This window comes from Cygnus atratus, chromosome 11, assembly GCF_013377495.2.
Source record: "Cygnus atratus isolate AKBS03 ecotype Queensland, Australia chromosome 11, CAtr_DNAZoo_HiC_assembly, whole genome shotgun sequence".
Taxonomy (NCBI): domain Eukaryota; kingdom Metazoa; phylum Chordata; class Aves; order Anseriformes; family Anatidae; genus Cygnus; species Cygnus atratus.
Genome location: NC_066372.1, coordinates 14616552 through 14636604, shown reverse-complemented (window position 1 = coordinate 14636604; position 20053 = coordinate 14616552). Strand labels below are relative to the sequence as shown.

The window sequence follows — 20053 nt, the reverse complement described above, 5'->3', positions numbered from 1 at the left end:
TACATAAGGTGGAGAGGAGCAACTTTTCTTAAACTACAGTCACCCATCTGGTTTTAGGTCAGGCTGTGCTGATCAGGTGTTGCAGGAACAGAAAAAGGACCCTAAACAAGAACTTGAACTTGTTCGGCTCTAAACGAATTCATTTCAGTTGTGGGTGAGGGCTTCAGTAGAGAGCAACATGGACTATTCTGTCTCTAGTCTGTGACTTTGAACAGTTTTGTGCTCCTACGCTCCCCAGGACATGCGTGTGTCAGTAGTTTGGGAAGACTATTCTGAGTAGCTCAATACTGCCCCTGAGTATTTGAAGCTTCTGCTGGCACCAAATGCTTCCTTGATCCTTCCAGACAGCAGAAGCAAAAAAAGAAAGGTTGTGGCTTTTTTTTCCCCCTTCTATTTTTCCTTTCACTGTGCTTAATTAAAGTTTCCAGCAGATGGAGGACTGCGGGGAATGTCTGACCTTTTTTTCTCCAGCTGTCAGGAGTGAGTATAGCAGAGAAGGGGCCCTCAGGAGGGAGGATGTGGCTCTCAGTGACACCTGGATGAAGTGTAATGTCTGAGCTCACGTCATGCAGGAAGGTGTTCTGCCTTTCCTCATGCAAAGGAGCTTAAACTGTAGTTAAACCTGCCGACGAGTGAAAAAGTTTGGTGAGCCTTACATGTGGAGTAGGAGCAGGGAAAAAGGGACTTGGCCATGGCTTTGTAACTGATGAGGCCTGAGGAAGGGAGAGAACCAATCTTTTATGCTCTAATTTAAACGCTTGTAGGCTTTGAAGTCTCCTATGGCTCAGATATTCTTGTTTCTTCCCACATGCTTTTTCAGTGGACTCAGGCCCTGCTACATGGAAAGAAATGGTTCTGTTCTGGGCCTGAGGCTTGCTAACAGTTTAGTGAAAATAACTGAGCACTGGAGAAAAAAATATCTTTCAGGCCCTTAATGTCTGTGTATGCACATTCAGATTTCTTTAGCTATTAATGTTCTACCTTACCCAGGTTTAAGCACCTTAGTAAATCCTGTTGTCTTTCAAATCAAATCACTGCCAATGTTATGAGGGAAACTATTTTCTGAGGAAACAGGTCTGTAGCCCATTCTCGACCATAACATTTGTAAGCAGGTACTTGCTATGTATTTTTTACACCTCTAAAACACATTTCATGAAGCCACTTGTTTGTCTTGGGATTCACAGTCCCTTTTGTGGAAGGGATTGACACACTGAATGTGTCAAATCTACTGTCAAGGCCAACAATTGTCTTGGTTCTCTGCTGGAAATACCTGCATGTGGTAACCTGCCGTTTTATTTCTTATTATGAGACAGTGATCCCTTCTGTTTTAATGCTAGGATGATGCTCAAAGTTTTCAGGTAAAATGACCTCTTCCATAGCAAAAGCTACTATACGAGCCATCCAGAGCAGTCCCATTGCCCTGACCATCCTGGCTCTGGCTTTTCTAATAAGCAGACTGATTATTATTATTAAATTTATTTTTTTTTTCCACTTTGGATGTAGATCTTCCAGTAAATCTCTTCCCTACTTTTCTTCTATCTTTTTCTCAACTGGCGTTAATCCTTCTTTAGTCTTATCTCAGTATCTTTATTTAAGAAAGAGTTGGACTTCTTTCTGTTGGTGGTTCTTTTGAAGCTCCTCACTCTCCCTCTTCCCAAACCCTTTGTGCCAGAGTGTGCTTAACACTTCCCTGACCGTCATAGAGATGAATGCCAGTGCACCGTTACAAAAGATTTCTTCCAGCAGCCCAGCTGTGCCCCTACCCATGCTGGCTCCCTGCTGCAGGCACAGCTCAGTGGAAGAGTGCTCATCCCAGCAGGGTATCTCGCGATTGCACTTTGGGAGCCTTGGGCAGCAACAAGACAATCAGGGCCTTGGTATTTGCTTTGGTTAATGTGATCTGAAAGTTACATGCAGAGAATGTTCCTCTATCACAGACATGACTACCGTAATGCAATTACACTCTGACTGTGTGTGGCTGAGCCGGGAAACAGCTCTCCACTCTCCTTTTCACTTCAGTTGATGCTCTGAGAGTCCCTTCCTGTCTGTCTGATGGAGAGAGTTGCAGCCCTATCACTGATGCTAAATGAAGGTAGTGGTGATGCCAGTGTATATGTACAACTGAGGTTGTATTCACATAATATAGATCACTACCAAATATTGTAGCTAATTTGAGTTTGTTCAAGCCAGAGAGAATTAATGATTGTGTTGCTGTGTGTGGCTGAGTGCTTTGCTCCATCCCGAACAGCAGTCAGGTGTAGGGTTTGTTAAATAATATTCAGCTGATCTGATAACTGCTATATATTTTAATATTAGGTACTACTTTTCATAAGTTGATCTTACACTTTGTCAGACAGTGGCTTTTGAACACTGCAGGGGATGGGATGCTGCCTCCAATAGACCTGTGGTCTGACCTGATGTGATTGTCTGTATGCTTTATTTTTTTTTCTTCTTCTGATATAAATTACAAGGAAAAAATAGTCTTAATCACTGGGAACACAAGTGTAAGTCAGTCGGAAGTGACAAACACATTAAACTGCTTAAGAGAAAGCATTCTTGCAGGCTGACTCTTTTGTGTAGGTTGTTCTATAAGAACCCAAGTTTTTAAGAACGTTCTTATGAACATCTTCCTCCGTACCTCTACCCCTTTTTAAAATTAAAACAGATAAATAGGAAAGCTTTAGAAGAAATTCCAGTCTATTAAGTGGTGGAGAATCCATGAAGGGGAGAGTAGCATTTTCATTAGGAAACTGATATAAAATGCAGTGGGTAAGCGAGAGGCTTTGTTCCTGGCTCTGCTATTGACGGACTACGTGACCTTGGTCATTTTCTCCTCCTCTTTTTGTGAGTTTTCTTCCTGGGAGAATGAGATAATGACATACCACAACCTTTGCACGGCGTGAAATGAAGTGAAATGTCTGTACTGGGAGCATTTACTCTTCAATCTAGATCATCTTCTGATTCAACTAGTGAAAGCAGGGTCAGGCAGGGATCTTGTAAAAGCTTAATTATGGCAGCACAAAAGGAAATTTTCATAAAGAAACAGAACACTGTTGGCTGTCCGCACTTAAGCTTGTTATCACACACTTGAGCATCAAGTTGCGTGTGCACTGACGCTTACCTATGCAGTTGCATGCTGCCTTGTGATGTGCTCTTGGGCTGTCTTCTCTGTGCACCTGCTGCATACCCTCCTGTCAATGGCTTACACAAGTAGCCATTCCTCAGCGTCTGCTCAGACCTGCATACCTCCTACACACACCTGGCAGTCCCACGTATGCTCACAGTTGCAACATGATAGTCAGCATTTTGTTTTTCTTTGGCTGGGCTTCTTCAGACATTGCAGTTCCATATAAATATTGCTATTTATTACCCCTAAATTTAGGGTTATTAATTATGTCAGTATAACCTAATTTATATCACCATAAACAGCAATAATAAATGCTGCCAAATGCTAACACTCGATGCTTGCCAACTGTGCCTATGTTTAATGAGTGTTTTTTCCCCCCACTTCCCAGAAGTATTAAATTAAAAATGATTCAGCCTTGCAAGATCATTGATCAGGCAAGAGGTGGGAGCTCCTAGAGAAGTGCTTTTGTTTTAAAAAATACTTCCTATGCAGTCTCTATGTATTTTGTGCATTCACAAATTCTCTCCCCCCTCACAAACCCCTAACTGCCCAGTGTCACAGTTCTGAGTTTCTCGCTCCTACATTGCCACCCTCTTCCTCTTTCTTTACTCCTTTTAATGTTTCCTCTTTCTTCTCTTGTCTGCCCTTTTCTCACTCTCCTTTCCCTCCTATTGAATCAAAGAAGCTTTTCAATGAAAAGAACTTGATGCACTTTTATAAATGAATTTGAACAAGTCAGTGGAGATGGGAGCTGGTAAGTCTTTTTTTTTTTATGGTAAAGGAAGATGAATTTTTTGGAAGCTGCATGATTTTTTCAAAGCCATGGGGTAACCATAGTAGCGGTTAGGAAGAGGAAATCCTGATTTGCATTTTGGATTATAGCCATGGACTATTCTTTATCTGGTTTAAATACACCCTGTTCCCTCCTGCACCTGCCCTCCCACAGCACAGGCTGAGTAAGCTTTTCTGCTGCTCAAAGGTAAGGCAGGTGAGCTGTTGTTTTTTTCTGTTTCTCTCTCCATTGATATTCACTCTACTTTAGTCAGACTGTTTATTCTATCCTGTTCAGCTTATCAGGCTTTGTTCATTACCTCCTGGAATCCGAAAAAGCAGAGAAAAGCTTTACCTCTCACAATTACTGAAATGGAGAGATATAAATGTCCTCTGAAATCCCCTCCAGAACACATTTCCTTTGTGTGCTCTCAAAAGTTAAAAAGGGAAAAATATTAGTGTTGCCACTTATTCTGTGGAACCCAGTTCTTTGTTTTTTGAAGGATATTCTTAGGAGGAGGAGTAGAAGCGGGTTTATCTGTATACCAAAAAGCATTTGTATATATGACTTTTCTCCTTCTGCATTATTGCTTACTCTCCTCCATTGAGACATTGTGTTCTGCAGACAGTAAGAGGCAGAACTGGACAGGGACAGCAAAAAAAGCTACTGGCTAGTCTTAAGGAGTTGTTTGATGATCCAGAACTGCATCCTCAAGGATTAAACTTTGTGGTGATGTCATACGAAGCCATGTAAATGTAGACATCACTCCTTTTTTCCACCTCCTTCCCTTTATTGCTTCTCTGTGGTCAGAGGATCGAAGAGGAGTTTTAATTCTCAGAAGCTAGCCTTGCATAACTAAATTGGTGCCATGCTCTTTGCAAACACACTCCACAGGCTCTCTCCAGACTAGCTAATCTATGAAATGTGTTTCTGTAAGGATTGTGCAAAGATGTGGGAAGGCTGGGAAAGGAGTGTTCTTGAACTGACGTTAATTAATGCAGGGGAAGAATTATCTCTAGGAGAGAGAGGTACTCCAGGATTAGTGTGCTGCTGTTCTTTAGCAGACAGTGTTGGGCTCTGTCCCCCATGTTGTATTCTGAAGCCCTGAATCTAAATGAGCACCACCGTGCCATCAGTAGTTAGCTAAATGCATGAAGAAGGCAAGGTATACTTAGACAAAAGAATATTTTTGCAAAAGATTCAATCCCTACTCATTCAGAATGGCTGTGCTCTGAGCTGCACATTTTTGGGTGGCATATTTGCATGCACTGACTCAGACCTCAGAGGAGATGAAAATGCCAGGTCGGGGAAGACAGGTCCCTGTCTGTCCTGGCTTGGTGTGTGGCTCTGGGAAGTGCTTATGAACTGTGGGTGAATTTTCCTTGTACAGAGTAAATGCTTCTCAACTAATTGCTGCTGTGTTGCCTCAAGCATTGCCTCAGTTGCCCTATATTAATTAAGAGGACAGGGATCCTGTTCCAGTGATGAAGCACAGCTGGTGAATAAGCACTTTCTGGACACCGTGGTCTTCTCAAGAGGCCATCCTGAAAATTTTTGGTTGCTTGTCTGCCACCTTCACTTCTTCCAGTGAAATGGAGCTCAGAGACTACTTTCACCTCTTCAAGGCAAGCAGCATTATGGCTTCTGACAAGCTCAGAAAATCCCCCTTAGACGAGGCCTATGATTTGTGAGTTTAGGGTATGTGAATCTGGCTGGTATGTGAACTGCACAAGATGAAATATGGGCTACAGTGTTCCTTACCTCTCGTCTCGGCAAGCCCTTCCTTCGTGGACCCAGAAGTGAGGTCCTGTCCTCCACCATACAACTGAGTACATCTCTGTAGTGGGAGGTGACCTGATTTCAAACCAAGCCCTTTGTCCTGTGCAGTGGTGGCAGTCCATCCTTGGCTCTGCTGAGGCGCACCTCCGTCAGCAGACAGATGTGCCCCAGGACTCCCTTCTGACAGCGCTTCCAGTGCAGGATTGTTTATTCCTTCCTTTATCAGCCAGAGCTGCTGGGCCCCCTGAGTTATTAGATCTATTCGCTCATTGTCAGTGTTTCCTCCTTCGTAAATATGTCCCCATACGTCTCTGCTCCTGAGGAATATGCTTTCTCTTCTATTTACTGCTTTTCCCAGGCCCCCACCTCCTCATTGCTTCCTCCACCCAGTGGCCCAATAACAACTGAGGAGATAAATAAGCTACATAACTCTTCCCAGCTATTGTTTTTGTTGTTGTTGCCCTGCATAGTAATATATATAATAACAAGGAAACAAATCTTATTACTAAAGTAATTACAATAAATAAAAAGCTGAGAAGGGAGATGAAGGAAGGGTCTGTCTGGGGAGAGACTACAGCAGGATTTTTTAAAATTTAATTTACTTGAGATGTTCTCTGCCACTTTATTGATACCCTGCTGAGGGGGGCTGTGACTAATTAGCAGCCAGCTGTTGTTCTAACACACCCTCACCTAATTTATTGTGTGGCTGAGTCTCTAAAACAGGAGCCTGTCTGCTATCATTGTCTATGGGACTCAGCACCAGTCTCATGTCAGTGGTTGGGTTTATTGCTTGGTGCTTCTGTTTCCTGGAAGCTCAGTAGCTGAAATTTTGGGTGCCTTGCTGCTATTTCTTTTATTTTCTAGCACATCTCATGTGTTTCCAGAAGTTTGGGCAGGAGAATACACTCAATGTGTTGAATATCAGCTTGTCCCAGCGTCCAGCCTAATAAAACCAACACAACTGCTAGTTTTTGATAAATTGCCCAGAGAAATGCACCACTGTTTGTATACCTTGGGAGAGAACAAAACAACAACAACAAAAAGGGAAAAAAAAAGACCTGGTAATATGGTAATAGAATGTCTGGCATGGGCAGGGCCTAGGGTTTCTTCATGTCTAAAAGTCTGGGCCCTTGTTTTCTTGCTTGCTGGTATCTTATGAAGTGCTGTACCATGCTTGTCAGTGCAATGGAGAAAACAGTACCATCTGTCTTCTAAATGGTCACAAAAACTAATTAGTTAATGCTCGTATTAAGGACTGGAAGGATCAAATGCATTGTCTCGTGTTTCATTAGGCCTCCAGTTGCAAAAGCATGCGTGGTGTTTGCTCTGAAACAGTAAAGGTACCACATGAGCCGAGTACATCTCCCCTGGCTCTTTCATACACAATTTATGCTGATGATTCAAGGTCAACTGGGAATTTCACTGCAAAAATCACTTGATGTGGGCTCAGTGATATTAATGTCTTGGACTACTAAACAATTCAGCTCTGAGCCTTGAAAATTATTTCATTTTAGATGGGTACTACCTTGTATTTTCAAGTTAGCATGAATATTAGATATGAACACGATGTTCCACGGGCTCAGAAAGGAATTATTTTTGTTCTGCATTCGTGTCTATTCTCCTGACTGACAACGGGAGTTCATAATCAGATATGTGCACTCCTTTGACATTTCAGGGAGCCAGGAGACTGGTGTACAGAGCTAGCTTTTAGTAGAGTTAATGAGTTGATTGAATTATATTATTATTCTTATTAGTTTGATTGTGTACAAATATCTCCTTTGTCTGTTATTATGTTTATTTAAGCCCCCTTTCTGATATATTATTCCCATACCAATTGTGCTTGTGCTAGGCTCAGTGCAGACAAGTAAGGAGCAGCTGGTTCCCGGTTAGGAACTGATGCATTAGTGGCACAGTCTATAGTATTGATGAGAATGAAAAGGATACTGGGGTGCTGGCTGATGGATCTTTTGTGGAGTCCGATCCATTTTCTCAGCTGTGGCCACTTGATTCACTCCTTCGCCGTTACATCCTGGGATGGGGAAAGTATCTCACTGCCACGACTTCTGCAGCCATCCAATGAAACTTTGTGAGGCTCATTGTCTTCAATACAGGAACAGGAGAATTGTATTAAATCACAGGAGTCTCTTTATACCTTCTTGCAATTTGCAGGCGATACCTGCAAACCTCGGTGCAGTTGGCCCCATAGGTAAACAAACAGTGAGAACTGTGATGGTTACTGTTAACCTTGGATTTTGCATCTGATTCCTAATCGTGGTAGGAATGGAGTACTGATATAAAGGTTGAATATATTGGACAGGAGCTAACGTCATGAGTGGAGAGGCTGTTTTGATCACTCACCTCCAGATCAAGTCTTCTTACCCAAGCTAATGTCTTTTGGAAGCCGTGGATTCAGAGTTGGGGTTGTAATTCATGGGATTGGAAAAGTCCACAAAATGAAATTGTAAAAACTTCACTTTTATAGATGCAATGAAGAATGTCCAATACTTTACTGCAATATCCACACTACCTGGAAAGCTGAAATTGCCTGGGAATGAAGGTTATTGTCTCTTGTAATATACCTTCATATATTACACTGTGTAATAAATTGGGCAGTATTTCTTTTGCCCTGCAAACTGGACATCCCTGGAGTTCCAAGTGACATTTCAAATTTTATATGACCATTCAGTTCCTTTTAAGTATTAGAACACTTTTGTGTGTGTGATATATGCATAGAAATTCTTTTTAAAAGCATATGAATAAAAAATCTGGAGTTCAGTTATGCAAGCGTAGAGCTGCTTTTCCATGTGTTTGCCTTTAAAAAATCTGTGCTGGCTTAGCTCTGTGTTTTGGCTACTATTGTTCTTTAACATCTGTATTTCTGTGTTTCTCTTCCGCTTTTCCTTGCCCTCTTTGTTTAATTTGAATAACAGATGCCAATAAAAGCTGGCAAAGTGCTATGATAGGAGAGCAGATATATAACAGCCTTGGGTTGGAGAAATGGACTGGTGATTGAAAATGGTGTTTTTAGAAATGGGACAAAGAGGCATATCAACAAAAATAAGCTTCATTTGGAAGCCTGTATTTTTAAAATTGCTTGTGCAAAAATGCACCTACAGAGGACCAGCTGAGGTTGGATTGTTCACCTGTGCACATGGTTCATATGATTGCACATGCAATTGGGGTAATTACACGGGCAAATTTTGCTCCAGTAATTTGAGCAAATTGCCACCTTAATTTATAAATCCACCTGAATGTCCCAGAGAGGCAGCAGGAAAATGAAAAACAGAAAATTGAGTCAATGCTGGAATGGCAAAGAGTGAGAAATCAAAACCTCTTCTGCAACCTAAGAGACAGCACTGCTGGAAGTCAGGAAAAAAAAGTTGAGCACACTTTTAATGCTGTAAAGCAGCTCTGAGTCTTGAAGGGGTAGAAAACCAAAGAGCTTTCGAAGTCATATAGCCCAGATTTTGGGCGGGGGGGGGGGGGGAAGCTGAGATGGGCAAGGAAGAGGGCTTCAGTAATGGTGCACCTTGAGTCTGTACTTACTGCAAAACTTTGAGGTTCTTATTTGAACACAGCTTAGCTCAATGATATTGTAACCATGACAGGAACCCTTGGACAGCTACAATGACGTTTTGTTGCATGGGGATAGTGATTATTTATACAGGAAGATTCTGTAGAAATTATACTACGTTCAGAATTGTTTAGAGCTGAGCAACTTTTCCCTGGCCTTTTAGAACTGGAATTTCACAAGTGGTTGTGTCCCTATATAAGATGGTTAAATATCTGTTACATGCTGTGGGACTCTTCCATGTCCTCTGTCTGAGAAAGCAGTATACAGTGAAGAAGTGGCACTGAACAACATAGTCTAGATCTTAAACCACTTTTTGGATTGCTTTCATTTGTCTGTAACAAATGACAAGTACTTACAGTATAATTATTATAATAGTTGGAGACCTATTATTCCGCTGCATATGTATTATAGACTGCAAATAGGCAAAGTGTTTTATTTCTGAATATGTATACATAACAATCCATAATCAGGTCGGTACCTTCATGCAATGCTGGTTTTGATTATTTTATTTCCTCTGACCTTTTTTCTTAAAGCTCTCCTTCTTTTTCTTAAAGCTCTCCTCCTACTCCTGTAGAGTTACTAGGCAATAACAACATTGTGAATGCAAGGATTCTTTCTATGTACCTCTACTGACATCTCTGGTAGTACATTTTTGTCCCCTATGTTCCCTCATTTTTCTCCCCAACATGTTCAGCTCCGCTTTTGATGGAGAAGAAAGTACCATTTCTCCCAGGGGACACCTGCTCAGACTGAGCACTGCCTAAAGCAGAAATTCAATTCCCAGTTCTAGCTCTGGTCCATGGTGTCTTTTACCAGTAGGTAACAGTTCCTCATACTTGTTGAGGAACATTTCCCATATTCGTTGTCTGTTAGCTAGCAAAAGATCATTAGGGAAAAAAGAAAAAAAGACAAAGATTAAAAAAGTGACAATTTTTCTGTCTCCTCAGAAATGGTTATGACACATAAGAGGATGTAAAGTGCAGAGTAGCTGAACAATCATAAACTATTTTAATACCATTTAGAAATGAGAAGAAGCAGGAAAAGAGGCTTAGGTATTAATGCAGTTTATTGCACTAATCAGTCACTTCTACAGAGCATGATCATGGTTTTAAATCGTTGCTCCAGTGACATGAAAAAATCTGGTGGTCTGTCATCCAATTCTTTAATAGATGTTTGTCTATATCATAGAAATCTCCAGTGCCATATTTGAGCTAGCAGTGAATTCTATGCTCTGATGGATATAATGCCAAGCAAGGCAGGTCTGGATTATAAGTGTGATGGCAGAGATGTAAAGCAGGGCCTGAAACTGAAGTAGAAAGAGCTAAAGGAGATTAAGCTATGTTTTACTTGAATATTTTTTGGAAATTTTTAATAACATCTTTGGGTTTAGGCTGAGATCTTTGGAAAGTCAATACAGGAAAGGCAGGGCATGCTTTGTGGGTTAAACCATTTGCATGGAGTAGCCAAACCTACTGCTTGTTGATCTGTCTAGTGTTTCACTACAAACATGCATTAGGGTTGAATGTGAAAAGCCCATGAATGAAGGCAATGGAAGAATAGTTGTTTTCCCTCCTCCAGAACATGCATATTATGTGAAGAAAGCTTGCTTTGGAATAGATGTTTGGGGAATGTGCTGTGTGGTTGTGTGCATGTGCTACTTTTCAAGTGGAGAAGAGCACTGAAGAGCTGAGCACTTTAAGTTGCAGTAATTTCCGTCTCTTTCCCTGACATGCAGGTGAGGGCACCCTTGAACTATGCTACTTCTCTGTCTATCTTTAGACAGATTTGAACAGTATGTAATCTCATCAAGCACACAGTCTGCTCAGAATCAGTGTCCATATCAGTGGCTTTGAGCTTCCAGACTCATAATGCTAATACAGCTGTGAATGTAAAGAAAAAGGAGAATATTGAGAGAGATCCTCTGTTGCTGTAAGCAGCAGAAACAATCTGAATCAAGTATATCTTTCCATTACATGGTTTCTTACCAAAGCAAAAGTCCAGCTCAGGGCTGATATTTGCTGGTGTTCATACTTTTCCCTTTTTCAGCTGGTATGTGTCAGTTTTGGCTGTGTATGTACTGACGATGGCAATGTATTTGTTATATTTTTTTTGTCCCAAAGGGTCACAAAGCACCATAGCAAAGCTGTACCTACTTTAATGTGAGGCTCTGCCTAGTGTACCACCTTTGGACTGGTACAAGGCAGCTCTTTATAGCCTCTGAATCTATGCTGGAGGTTGTTGGTTTAAAGCCATTGGGCAGAAGTTGCAGCCACTAGGTTTGCAGCAGGTGTTGTGAACTACAGAGTGACTTGAAAATTAAATCACTTAGTTGCAATCAAACCGCTTCTGTTTTGTGTGCGTGTGTTTTTCCCCAAGCATTTTGTCCATCCTTAAGAAACACACGCGGCAGCTCTGAAACCATAATTTTGCTTGCACAGTCTTAAATGGAATGTGTGGTCCCTAAACAGCATGTATCCAGCAAGCACTAATTCTCCACAAACTAGCTTGTGGTGCACGTATGATTTTTTCATTTCTAATTCTTGCTTTAACCTGATGTGAGCCTAAATAAGGAGTTTGTTTCGGGGTTTGCCAATAACAGTGTTCTATGTGTGTAAGTGCATATATAGTCATGGTAATAGAGGCCATTTGATCCAGATTGTCACTATTGAAAGGATGCAGTTGTGCTTGAAAAATACATATGCGTTTGCATACACAATTACTCAAGTTGGAACTTAGGCATTTAAATGGCCATTTGTGCTCTCATTTTTGATTATTATGTTCATCCTGTGGGAATGGGTTTATGCAGATTAGGCGCGCAAATATGTGTGTGTTTTGAGGTGTGTTATGCTGAAAACATGTTGCTTTACTTGGACATAAACTTGGATTGATTTATCTTTCTTCCCCCCATGAAATATCTGTTCTAACCTGAAGAATGTTAACTGTGATGGCTGAACAGCAGTGCTTCAGCAGTATGTTTTCCTTTTCCAAATGGCTAACTCTTGTAATTGTTTCTGTAATGTAAGCTAATATTTCCAACTAACAGTTATTTAGGGTGCTGTCATGACAAGTTGTAATTCAACCCTGTTGCCTAGTGGTCCAAATAATGACCAAGGCTTGCCCCTAGCTGAATTATAATTCTTTTGTTTCTTCCCCTTCATACACACAAACAAGTCTGTCTTTATGCCAAACTCTGAAATACACAGGAAAGCAGAAGTGATATTTTTGATTCAGAACTCCATCCTAGCAGCTTCAGGGAGAGAACTGCTTATAAGGTTATGAAGGTCTTTGAAGGGCTTGTTAGTGATTAGGCTCACTAGGCTCTGCTCAATCACTCCTTTAATATCTCTACATGAAGCATCTACTGTGAATACTTAACAGAGAGGATGAAGAGGTATGATCTGTGACTAGAAGACAATTTGGCTGGATGCTAAGTTGCTGCCCCAGAACCTTAAGTATTCTGAAATTTGGGACCTTTGAGTCAGCCACCTTATGACCAAACTTATAGAAATAACACTTGTAAATAATATAATGTTTAATATATCCTCTGTGATTCTCCTTTAAGAAAGAGTAGGCATCAAGAAAGGGGAGTAGTTATGTGAATGCCACAAAGATATGGAGTTTTGTCAGTAAAATCTTTGCTGAGGAAGAAATTAATTTTTAGTTCCTTCACATTAATAATCCTATTAAGGTTTAGCATAATAAAGTTTTATTGACTAATTTCCAAGCTGTAATTTGCCAGTGGTTCTTTTGAAAATTTTTTAATGAAATGGAAATATACATAGACTGTATAACAATGACCTAATGAAGTGGCAAATCATATTTTTAAAATCACTTGTGATCCAAAATGGCATCTTAATTCTTGGAATTTAACACCATTCACATTGAGGGAATCTGTGAATCATTCAAAGTAATATGGAACATTTTCTAACCTGGGAAATGCTAGCAAGGACAAAATGAGTCTATGAAATGGTTCGTATAAGCTTGGGCCAGCTTCGTAAGCTGCTGAAGGAACAAGAAACAAGATTATAACCTCAACTTTCTAAAGGGTGATTCATGGACACACAGGGTATGACAATTTGCCTGGATAGATGTGGGAGCTCTGCTCCATCGTGGGTGCTTCAGGGACTAATAAGAGTCAGTTCTGGGCTCATGGAGAGTCAGATATGCCCAGGTGGTACTGGGGCTGCTCTGCAGAGACTGCTTTGAGCAGAGCAGAATGGGGTTTGTAAGAAGCTGAGAAAAGAGGTCTGAAAGCAAGCCCCAGTCTTGTTGAATGAATATTTTGGAGACTAGAACTGTGGAGAGTCATGCCCTTGGCTATTTCACACTGGAGGGGGAAGGTAATTTAGGGTGTAGTAAGCAGAGAGAGAGGTGCAAGTGCTACAGACAGCTGCTGTCTGTGCTCAGGCAGTCCAAACAGTATAATCAATGAAAGTAGCCAGTACCATGGTCAGGCTACATTCCAAGTCTAATGGCAAGATGGATAGATGGATCATGGTTTGATTATCATCCATGCTAACGCTTGAGAGACAGCACAGGGACTGGTAAGTTTGTGTTAATATAACAGAGAGCAGAGCTGAGGCCCAAGCAGTGGCTCCAGTCTCTAGTTTGTGTTTCCAAGTGTCACCTGGGAACTGACATGCTGAAATTTTTCATTAAGGAGTGATTTCTGATTACTTTAGCTAGCCCATAGCAGGACCTACCTGATAATCTCAAGAGGCTTTCCTGGAAGCCTCAACTCTATTTTGTACCTTTGAAGAGGTTGAAGAGATGTTGTATACTTCCATTAAGCAGCTGAATTCAGGAGCTTATCTGCATTCCTTTAAGATTCCTAGTTTCACATCAGCACATTAAGGAACCTTTTTCCCAGACTGGGAAGGAGAAGGGACGACTTAGGTCTGACAGCAATTGTCTTATACCTAGTGCTCGTAGACTGTCTTTTCTTTCTCCACTTCAAAATGTCACGTTGGATTCCTGATGGAATCGGAGATTATCTTCCTCTTTTCTGCTAGACCTGACATTTTTCTGGTTTACTTCTACACTGAAGACTTAATTTCTTACATGTGAGACAGAGTGAAAATTAAACAAACAAGCTGGCAGATAGACAGAATGGTTCTTCATGTCTGGAAAGCCGAAATGAGCTGTGACTGAAGAATTACAGTGCTTCATATTCAAACTTTTCTTTTTGATGCATTGGGGTGGCATAGGAGCTGACAGTGACATATGGAGAAGGCCCTGTTAGCAGGATTGAGGCTGTTATGTGATAAATGACATAGTATGTCAAAGGACTTCTGTTATCCATCATGCTGGCTTCCTCTGAACACGGTCTCACTCAAAAGAGAAGTAGCTACACAAACATCTGGGGGATGCTGTAAATAGGGTCAGTAGTATGCTCCAGAGAAAATAAAGCTGGAAACTGCATGTGTGCATGAGAATTAATAACCCTGGACTTTTGAGTTTAGAATTTTAAAGCCAAATTTCATTTAAATGTCTGTGGTATCTCAGTTCTACGTTTGTGTCAAGAATGTCAAGAGCACTACCTTCAAAAGAACAGTTTTCGGTTTTGAATAGCTAAGCTTTCTCTAAAGAAAGGCTGTTTAGTATCAAGTTCAGGATTGATGGCATGGTTCTGACCACTAATACACACCCAGACTTTCCTACTTCCTCCTTTTCATCTCTGTTGACTACTTTGAGTCTGAAAGGTTGTGGAGTGAAACTCATGATTACACTGATGTACAGGAGAGACATAGATACTGTTGCTTTTACAAATACAGGGGATAGAAAATATTCTTAAGTGAAGGAACAGGGCTTTGATTCTCAAGACTTGATACAACAATGTCCTCTGTAAGACACTTTCTACCACTGTTGATCATTCAAGTTGAGAAGAATCAGGGTAGACTTTCACAGCTCTGTGCCTTCCACAGTTGGAAAGTTTGTCAGCTTTCAATCTCAGATTTCTTCTCTCTCATCATCTTTAATCCAACAATACCTCATTTTTTTCACTCATTTCAGAATGATGCATAAACCAGTGGCTGTACAAGAGGGGCAAGGGATGTGTGGCTCAGCACAGACACGTGTCCTGTTCAGCCTCCTCTAGTCCATCTCTTTTTGCATCAGCCATAATAGCTGTATTTTTCCCAAATGATTAATGGACCCTCAACAGCTATGTAGTCTATAAACCTAGACAAGACAAGTAGTCTGTCTCTTTTGATCCCTGAACTCCTAAAAGCCTGATTCTGACTCCGTTTAAGTGGTGTTTATGTGCCCACATGCACAGTAGTAATTGGTGCAGAATATCAAATGTCACTATTTGACATTTCATTCATAATAGTAGTATTTAAAGTAAAGGCTTTAACTTGATGATTCATCAGGAGCCAGTGTCAAATCATCTGGGATGGTCCCCATTTTAAAAGTTTCAATCAACAAATGGATTACTCTAGAGATAATTTAATCAGAGGCCATCAGTGAACTGGCTTAAAAAAAAAAAATCCTTCAAGTTTAGTACCATGGCCTTATTGCACATAAGACTGGAGCTTGTTAGGGAGCACAGTCTTGGTAGAAGTGTGGCTACAACTTCTGTAGCCCCTCTAACAAGCCCATTTCTGGGAGGATGTAGTTGCAACCCCCTCAGATGAATCTGTCCTATAGTAAAATACAGGACTTAAGGCTCTGGCTGTTGAGCTGACAGCTCCTGTCCAGAGCAAAATTTTCTAAACACAAACCAGCCTAAATACATAGATGACTGCCCCTTCCAATTGCTGTGCTCCACTTTATTTGACAGTACAGCTTTTCCTTCACAAACTCTTCATGTGATGAGACACTTATTTCAGCTGTTGACCCCTATCAATGACCCCTCACTGGGAGATCAGGTGTAGAGAACCAGGCTATTATCTGCCTTCCACTCACACATTTCTAATCAAAGCAGCCAATTTTGCTAACGCCTACAGCTGAAGTCACAGTGAGGGAGACCTGGCTGAGTACAGAGAAAAGAAGTGCTTAGAATGGTGGAGACAGGGGTAAGAAATCCTGAGGGTAAGGCTAAAAAAGAAAAGTCAAGCTGGGAGAAAAGATGAACAAGCAAAGCAGGGAGAAATTTTAAATTCTAGTTTCATATTTAATGTAAGAATTCATGAAGACCAGCAGAGTGAGATAGAGAATCTCCACATCCTCCACGCATCTCTCCATGCTTTCTTACTCTGTGTAGTGTTGGTAAAATATTTAGCATTATATTCTATTTTCAGTTCGTATGCTTAAGAAAAAATAGGTTTAAAAAAATAAATAAAATCCCAAACAGCTCTAACAGGAAGATATCTCTTCACCTGTTATAGAGGTTGATGTTTAGTCCAGTTACAACAGCTGTTGAGCCTTTCTGACTTGGGTTTTGAATTCTTTTAAGTCTCAGAGAACACTCAAAGTTCTGAGCCTCTATGCGCTCTGGGTTCCAGAAGAAAAGGTGGGCAGGGGGGCACCTTCTGCTTGGTCTTTGAATGTTATCGTCCAGACTATTGGCTATCACTGTTTATGGTCATTACCTGCAACTGTATAAAACTTGTTAAAATTATCCTTGGTGATGTGTCAAACATTAATGCTGTTTCCTGCCTTGGAGCATTAATTTCAGACAATAACCACAATGCTTACTTGTTTCCAGTGTGATGTAGAGGTGTCACTGCTTGTCATGTTTGAATGTTTTAACTGCACTTCAGTAATAGGCAAATGATACCAGTATTTTATAACCGGGTGGAGCAGGTTGTCAATAGTGTAGAGTCACAAACGATTGATTGGCATCTGAGGCTGGGTACTGATATGCTGCCTTTATCTGCCATGGTCTTCGATTTTCTTTTTTTTGTTGTTTTTTTGTTTGTTTGTTTGTTTAAAGGTCCTACAGTCTGTAATTGCTTTTTTTTGGGCTGATAACATTGTATTGTTAGCTACAAATTTGAGAACAGCTGTTGTCTTCAGTTCCTGTATGTTTCACTGTCTGGATTATAATTATAGTCCATAAATTGTGTTAGGATTCTTGGTAGCAAGAAGTAGGCTGAAAATGAGATTCTTTTCAGTATTTGCGTCACTTTGCAGAAGACAGGGAAGGAAGAGAAATATTGTCAAAGGACAAGTGTATGCTGTTTTTCTCATCTTTCTCGGTTTTTGATGTGAGCAAGAGTTTGTCTGGCATATTTTCCAGTATTGCAGTCAGATGTTCACCTGGTGCTACGTGGATTTATAGCATGAACTTTCAGCCAGAACCACCACACTACAACAGCTTCTTAGCCATAGGAGAGTGATATGAGCATCTTTTCCAGTGAATGACCTGATTCCTTATTTGTAACTCTGCAGTAGAGCTAATGGAAGATGCTCTCAGCAAAGTCCTGGGTCTCTGGGTATAAACAAAACAACGCTTTGTCCCTGAGGACCAAGCTGTTGGTTTTCCTTACGCTTTGTCTTTTCAGTTACGTGAGTAGAAATGTAAATATTTACCTCATCTTGGATTGTTTTTCTTCACTATCCCAGCACACTGTGTGTGTGTGTGTGTGTATATGTGTGTATATATATGTATAAATATTTTTTTTTCTTTTTCTAGCTGTACCCCAGTAGGGAGTTAAATCCTAATTTCTTTTCACTTCAGAATCTCTTCTACTCTTGCGCTTTATTTCTGAGAGAAAATTTTTTTCCCTCCACATGCAGTTCTACTTCTGTCTTTTGTCTGCTGCTCTCCCACTCTTTTGTTTGTTTATTTTTGTTTTGCTTTGTTAATTCACTGAGATTATATAAAATTCCTATTTAACATAATGTGGACCAAGGAACATGGAAGCTCTGAGGCAGTGTTCTCCATTAGTGGTAGATACCATTCAGAGCTCTCTTTATTATTGTTTCTTGTTAGTAGTAAGCCTATCTGAAGATGCTTGATTTTGTCAAATAGGTTCAAAGAACATCATCAGAAAATGTCGTAATTTAGTAGGTTAAGTTCCCACGCAGCAGATAGGGAAAGCTTATGACTTTCTCTAGTTGCCCTCAGATGATTATGTAGATTTGCTATGCAAGATCTAGGAGTGGTATTTTTTTTATATTTTTTTTTATGATTTCATGAGTTTCAGGAGATGTAGTGTTTGGAAAAGATGTCCCCGTAGAGTCAGCTATGTTTAGTGCACCATCATCTGACCTGCAGCATGCCTAGTTTCTCTTTCTGGCCCTTTTCTGTGCCAATATGCCTCAATATTGACCTGTGGTCACAGTTTTGCCCCTATGGAATCCACCTACTCTGTCATCTGAGGGAACTCTGGCCTAGTAGTTTTCTTGCGTTTGTAAAATGATTCATTCCTTCCTATTCAACACAATGGGCTATATCATATTCCTTAAGTAGCTTTGCTCCCCACTGGCCTATTCTATTACAATATTTTCGCTATTACTTACGTAGAAATGTTTTATATTAAATAATAGTGGGTTTTAAATGGTCTCATTATTAGCATTCAGAAGTCTTTAGTGTAGCTTAAACTCTCCTCAGACCTGGCGCAAGCTAAAATCCCATTAAAAAGATTCCTGGGTTTATATCTTCCAAACTATAACTTTCATTTCTATGGCAATTTCCCTTCATCACCAAGAAAAAACAAGCAGTGTTTGTAGATTCTCAGGCTAATAATTCAGTGATTACGATATTAATGACATGTTGTGCAAAACAGGTGGTGGGGGGGGGGAAGGTATAGAAGAGAAGAGCAACTACCAATCTTGAAAATGGCAGCAGATTTCTTTGTTTCTCCTCCTTGAAACTCATTTGGCTAAGTGAAGTGGGATTGGGTTTGATCGCTTGTTTTAAAAATCATGTCAGTAATAATCCATTTATCTGCGGGATATGTGGAAAGGCCTCTGAATTCCATGACTTACTGTAAACATCTCTGGGGTTTCACTCAGCATCTGCATTTGATGCCACTCATCCCAAATAGGTAAAAATGTACCTCAGCGGGGTAGGAAAAGAACTTGAAATCATTTAAAAGCCACATTGTGGTTTTTATTTAGATAAAATTAACCAGCATATGCTTTTTTTAGTTGTGTGATATGAATAAAACATTTGTCTGTGTGCAGCTGATTGTAACATAATGTTCCTGTTGCTTCCAGCAGGGATTTGGGAAGGGATTTGCTTTTATATACTGTCATACCTGGGAACTAAAAAAATGGATGTCCAGCAGGGAAGAGAAGTTGTCCCCGTATATAATTTCTGGATTTTTTGGAATATTCTGCCACAGAGTACAATTGAGAGGAAAACGATCATATTTATGTAGAATGATGTATGGCGCATACCTGTGGTACATCCAGAAGGTCATTGATGGATCAATCCCCTAAAGATAAGGGTTCTCTTTCCTTTTTTGAGCAATGTTTTTCACCAATTGTAAGCATTTTACCACTGCAAATTTGAAGTGTACGGACAGCATTTATAGTTGATGGAAACAAGGCATCTTTTCCTTCATATCATACAATGTAATAGAAATTAAAAGGAAGCTAGAAAAGCACAATGTAGAGTTGACAGTTAGGTAACACCTGGCAAACCTGCTCCAACAGGACAAAGCTTGACATTTGTCACCATCATATTCAACAGGTGACACTGAGTGTCAATATTGAGCTCTGAACATGCCATTGTAACGGCTATGGGTGGCAAGAAAAAGACTTTCTTGATCTGTTTGAGATTATCTTCTGTCCGGGAACAGAAGGAATAAGAAGCTTTATGACTTGGATCTAAATAATTTGATTTGTTCCTCTTACTAATACAAATTACTTCTTTTAATGTACAGCATGATGCACCAAGTGATAACAT

The 20053-nt window shown here is 40.4% G+C and overlaps 1 protein-coding gene across 1 annotated transcript in view; it reads left to right on the top strand.

Moving 5' to 3' along the window:
* Window positions 1–20053, top strand: part of AGBL1 (AGBL carboxypeptidase 1) — a 267461-nt gene that overhangs the window by 87056 nt on the left and 160352 nt on the right. The window lies entirely within an intron of this gene.